The sequence below is a fragment of the Gossypium hirsutum genome, chromosome D02, assembly GCF_007990345.1.
Source record: "Gossypium hirsutum isolate 1008001.06 chromosome D02, Gossypium_hirsutum_v2.1, whole genome shotgun sequence".
Taxonomy (NCBI): Eukaryota; Viridiplantae; Streptophyta; class Magnoliopsida; order Malvales; family Malvaceae; genus Gossypium; species Gossypium hirsutum.
Genome location: NC_053438.1, coordinates 22,693,534 through 22,699,977, shown reverse-complemented (window position 1 = coordinate 22,699,977; position 6,444 = coordinate 22,693,534). Strand labels below are relative to the sequence as shown.

At 34.5% G+C, this 6,444-nt stretch overlaps 1 non-coding gene across 1 annotated transcript; it reads left to right on the top strand.

Moving 5' to 3' along the window:
• The first annotated feature begins 3,461 nt into the window (after window positions 1–3,461).
• LOC121215183 (small nucleolar RNA R71) lies at window positions 3,462–3,568 on the top strand. The gene has a single exon (XR_005910912.1). It is a non-coding gene; the product is annotated as a small nucleolar RNA R71 (small nucleolar RNA).
• The last annotated feature ends 2,876 nt before the right edge of the window (window positions 3,569–6,444 follow it).

Here is a 6,444-nt window from a genome sequence, read left to right as displayed (position 1 = left end):
GGCATTCTTGTTCGACGGGAAATACTTCATAAGGAATCTCTCGGCTAAATCTTGCTATGTAGAAATGGAGTTCGGTGGCAATGAGTTCAACCAGGCACGAGCTCTGTCCCTTAGTGAATATGGGAACATCTTTAGTTGTAATGCATCTTCAGGTACTCCGGCTAACTTGAAAGAATCTCTCACTTCTATAAATGTCTTAAGTGAAGATGAGGATCTTCAGTAGGCATTCCACTGAATTGGCCCATAGTCTGAAGCATATGGAACATGACTAGCTTTAGCTCGAATTATTGTGCCTCGATTTTCATTCCCCTAATACCCAAATTAAGATCATTAAATACTGGCACGGCATACTGTCGTAAAGCTCTATCCCTATCATCAGCAATAACGATAGGATTCTGAGCAAGGTTTGCTCTATTTCCTTGATTAATATTTTCAAAGTTTATCTCTTCGGTCCTTCTCTGGTTTGCTTGTCTTCTTCGCTGTCGAAAGGTTCGTTCTATTCAAGGATCCATAGGGAGTAAGTCAATAGTCTGGTCAATACTCATAAACACCTAAAATAATCACAGAAAGATTAAGTAAGTAAAGATATAAATAGGAAAATAAATAAACAAAAATGTAAAAACAAATTCACAAATAATGTCTTTTTTTAAAACAGTCCCCAGCAATGGCGCCAAAAACTTGGAACGACAAAAATGTGCAAGTGTACACAATCGTAACAAGTAATAAAGTGACAAGTAAATGTCGAGTTATCGTACCCACAGGGACTGTAAAAAGGAATATTTATGAAATTAATGTTAAAACACTTTGGTGATGGAAAATATTTTGGTTTAAAGATGATTAAAAACTAAGGGTTAAAGACTAAGGAAAAAAAATTATAAATAAAAAGGTTCTAATGTACAATTTCAAATAAGGCTTAATCAAGATGATATAATTGTGTTGGATTAATTTCATTCCTTTAACTTAGAATTATTAAACTTATGTTTATACCGCTATGAACAAATTCACGGTAACTCAGTAATTTGCTAACTACTGCTCATACATACTTAGTAAATTAATCATCCATTGAACATTTTTCAATGTCAATCCAAGTGATTAATCAATCTTCACAAGCACATAAAAGAGCAAAGGAGGTAATAGAGTATTTCTAGCTTGAAACAGTTTAGTCACAATAATCTTGCAAGTTATGCAAGGCATATGTATCGCCAAATACAATGCTAAATTAACTTCAGCTACCTTAGAAGAATAAACATGCACTAATTAAGTATTGTGTCGACTAATTACGATTTCAATACTATTTAATACTTAATTCATTAGTCATCTAACAATTAATATTGCAAGAATAACTTAGGCATGATTTTACTTAATAAAGCATCTTATCGAGGCCTATAACAGCACAAACACAATTTCAATAATTCAAGCGGGTAAAATATAACCAACCCAACACAGATTAAATTCAAGATAGATTGATTAAAATAACCATTTCAATAGCATAAATATTCACAAACATGTTTGTCAAAAAAACAACGACATTTAAAGAGATAGCGAACAAGAAGCAAATCCGGTGTTTCTCCGTGGCTTGGCTGATTTCTCCATTCTTCGTTCTCCGTTGTCCTCGGCTATCAAGGTGGATTATGAAAACTTTAATTACTTCTCAAAAATTGCTTATGAGGACCTCTTTCCCAAGAGAAGAAATCGGCACTTGAACAAAGGGGAAAATGAGAAGGAAAAGTTGAGAGAAAATGAGAGAGGAGAAGAGAGAATGAGAGTGTGAGGGATGATTTGAATGATCAGCAAGGGGTGGATTTTATAGCTGATTGTGGCTGCTAAAAATAGAAAAATCCATCAGCCAAAGAGACCCCCCTTTTCTAGCCACACACATGGCAAAGTTGAGAGATTCAACTTTGCTAAAAATAGCCTCGAGCAAATCCATAAAGCTACATTTTTTGGAGGGGTTTGAATGCAAGGTTGAAAATTCTTCAAGGGCTTCTTTGCAAGCTTATTTAGTCAGGTAAAATGCTGATTTTGGTCAGCATATGGACAGTTCTAGGCAGCCCAATTGGTGGCTGGTTCGGTTCACTAGATTCGGTTCAACCAATGCAGTTCAACTAGACCCTTTTTTTCCATAATTAATTAATAATAATTTATTTAGCCCAAATTAAATTGGGAATAAATTAAAATTAATTATATTATGAATTAACACACATTTTTGAACCATCTTAGGCTGGAAATAAATTTTCCTCGATGCTTCAAATTGCTTCTCAGTTTTATTCTTCGAGCATTGTCTGCCGAGCCAATTTTCGCCCTTTGTGCGAATATGTCGAAAATAGTCCAAATTAATCAAAATTAACTATAAAATTAATTAAAATTAATCATGTTCATATTTTTAACATGATTTAATTATTTTATAATATTGAATTATTTTTCGACAAGAATTTAATCGAAATAACATGATTTTAAGTTAAAAAGGGCATGTAAAAACACATAAATTTTTGACTTTCCACTCTTTCGAGGTAATATTTCTACATCTAATGAAGAGGTTAGCTTATCAGAATTTACTTTTTTAGATTTTACCTTTATATAATTTCCAAAATTTTGCTTCTCTGGTGTAAGAATTTCAACTGTTGGTTGATTTTCCTATTTCAAGGGAGGTTCATCTTCAACCTCAACCTCCTTGCGTTCAAAAGTTATTCTACTTCGTAAATTGACCGCGTTGCAATTATCCTTGATTGGTTTTCTTAGGTTCTCCATGTCACTAAGCAAAACTCCTCGTGGTCTATTTCGAAGTTCGTTGGCTAGCTATCCTATCTGGTTCTCCAAATTTCTCAAAGTTCCATCATTCTTCTCCATGTATGCTATTAATAAGTTCTCATGATTAAAAGACTCGGCTGATGGAGGATTTCCTATGTTGTTTGATCCAGCACGTTGGGGTCTGTTTCTAAACTCATCAGTTAATTACCCCACTTGATTTTCCAGATTCTCTAAGGTTGTTGCTTGGCCTTGAATCAAGACATTATTTTTAGCAATATGCCTTCAAAAAATTCTCCAAATTATTTAAAGGTTCAAATTGCTGTGGGTTTTGAACTTGTTGATTGAAACCAAGAGGTTGATTTGATTTATGTTGCATGTAAATGTTGTTCGTTCAATCTTCTTGGTAGTAGGTTGGTGGCTGAGCTGCAACATGATTTAAATCGTTAGTAGTAAATTGTTTCAACATTAAAAAGATAGACGATATCTAAGCTGAGAGTGAAGTGACGTCTACTCCATGTACTTCGGCTACTCGTCTTCCTAAAGTTGCTTAATTTTTCGGCCGCTGGTAACTATTAATGGCTATTCTCTTGGTGATTTCGTAAGCCCCATTATAAGACTTCCACAGGAGAGCACTATTCGTAGATGCATCTACCACCAACCTTGTGTGTGCGTTAAGACCATTATAGAATGTCTCCAACTAGATACAATATGGAATGCCGTGATAAGGGCATCTACGTAGTAACACCTTGAAACTTTCCCATGCCTCATATAAGGACACATCATCCAATTGTTGAAAAGTGGTGATCTCATTTCACAACTTAGCATTTTTTCTAGGCAGAAAACACTTTACAAGAAAGCATTCAACTAATTCTTGCCAAGTAGAAATTGAGTTGGATGGCAACGAATTAAGCCATGATCATGCTCGATCTCGCAACAAGTATGGAAACAATTTTAACCTAAGTGCGTCTTCAGTTACACTGACTATCTTGAAGGAATCACTCACCTCTATAAACAATTGAAGGTGAAGATTTGGATCTTCTGTAGGCATTCCGTTAAATTGGCCTATTTTTTGAAGCATCTGAAACATCACAGGCTTCAATTCAAACTACGGTGCCTCATTCTCCAGTCTACTAATTCCCAGATTTTGTTCATTAAGAAGTGGCACGACATACTATCTTATGGGTGGGTCCCTATCATCAGCAATAAGGATTGGATTTCGAGCATTACTGGCTCTATTCCCTTGAACATCATTTCTATTCTCAAGGCTCATTTCTGCGTCTTGTCTCTAGGCTAATATTTCTTGTCTTCTTTGTCTAAATGTCCACTCAATTTCAGAGTCTACAACGAGTAAATCACTTATTCGCTCTATGCTTGACGACCTAAAATGAAAATCACAAAAAAACTAAAGAATAAAGAATAAAATAATAATAATAAAGGGAAAGAGGAAAAAAATTAAAGAATTAATTAGTAAAGTTAGAAATTAAATAAAAATAAAATAAGAACCAAATTGCAAAGAATAATTTAACAAAAAAAAAGGATTAAGGCAACAGACCCCGACAACGGCACCAAAAACTTGTAACGGGATTTGTGCAAGTGTACACAGTTGTTCAAGTAATAAGTAAGTAAAATGAGTTATCATCTCCACAGAGACTGTATAGCTTAACTGATTAATTACAAAATTATAATTAACAATTTGATGTAAAAACTCAATAATTTTGATGGTGATAATTAAACTAAGAAAAATTAATTAGATGCAAAGATTGATCCCTATGCAACTCTAATCTAGATGCAATTTACCTAAATGCATGAATGAATGGCTTTAGTAACAAAAACAATAAACATTAAATGGGCTAGGATAATTATATTAATCAATTCAATTTACTTTGTCATGCTCAACAATGTTCAGAAATACTTCCATGGCAACTCGATCTTTCACGAGTTTGAAAACAAAATTAAGTCCTGTCGAAGTCTTTTACTTAATTAAATATACATTTTACTAATCATATTAACTAACGGTTTCTTAGCATTTATGTAAGGTCATAGGGACATTTACGTTTGCAACACTTTAATTACATAAACCTAAATACTATGCAAGGCAATGGAGGTAACAAAAGATATTACGAACCTCAACTTAGTCGGGTTTAAGGATTTAAATTGAGAATTGCACTTTTCAATTATGTGTCTACTAGCCGTCGTTTAGTTAGGATCGCTTAGCTAATCTGAGTGCATCCAATCACGTATTAATGAAATGCATCATGATATTAATTTAAAACATGATTGACTGAGGCCTAAACATGTTAAACATGAATAAAATAGATCTTATTGAATTAACATAATCATCCTAGCAAATAGGCTTTAAAATATCATTATTGATGTCAAAAAAAATAAACTCAAAGCAAACATGATTAAAATAAATAAAAAGAGGAAAGAGTAAAATCTATTTAGTTTAGCAGCATTTCGAATCTATTCTGACTTATGCGCTCATGTAACACCCCCAACCCGTGTCCATCACCGTAATAGGGTTACGAAGCATTACCGGAGTTTACAGATCAAACAGACAGAAATTTCAAACATTTCATATCATATAATATTAATGTCAGAAACCAATCGAAATCAAACTAATTGTCCCTTTTACGAGCCCTCAAGGCCCAAAATACGCATTAGAAACAAATCAGGACTAAATTGGATACTCAAGGAATTTTTCGAAAAACATTGAAATTTTTCAAAGCTACACGGGTCACATGGCCAAGAGACACGCACGTGTCTTACGCCGTGTGGGCATTCGAAATAGGGATACACGACCATGTCCCAGCTCGTGTCCTTACCCATATAACTCACTGACTTGGGTCACACGGCTAAGCCACACGCCCGTGTGCCAGGCCGTGTACCCTTCGAAGTAACCTCACACGCCCGTGTGTCAGGTCGTATGCTAGGCTGTGTAACAGCCTGACTTGCAACCGTTTGAAATCTATAGGGGACACATGGTCATGTCACTTGGCCATGTGTCACACACGGCTAAGGCGCATGCCTGTGTCTCTGCCAATGTGGACGAAAATAGGCCATTTTACAAGCCACGTTTCTCACCTAATTTAGCACCAACCTAAACTCAACATTTTTCATATACACAAATCATAAATAGGCATCCAAAACAAGCCAAAATCAAGCCTTAAACATTTAATATCTCACATACAACCAATATGCCCTTAAGCACCTCAAATGACAACTTATAACATGTATATCTAAACATTCAATAAATCCAATTGTTTAACTAACTTATATGCATATTTGCACCAAACCTTACCATGTAGATCATTAATCAAAATATACCATTTAGTACCCTTTATATACTTGATCTCTAGCATCAAATGGTCATATAAATCACTTGTAACTCTTGCACTAACAAGACCAATACAAACCATTCAAAAACAAACATCATTATACATATGTGATTTCCACAACAAGCACTAAATCACTCCAAATTTTAATACATAACCATATGCATATTCAATTACCATTTAATTTTCATCCATCAAACATAAATCAATTCACATATTAACCATACCAAACCACACATCAAACATGATAAGGCCATTTATATATACATAGCAAAATATACCAAAACACAAGCCAAAGCATATTGCCACAACCACAACATCACACATTGACCAACATTAGCCGAAATAACCTATACATGCC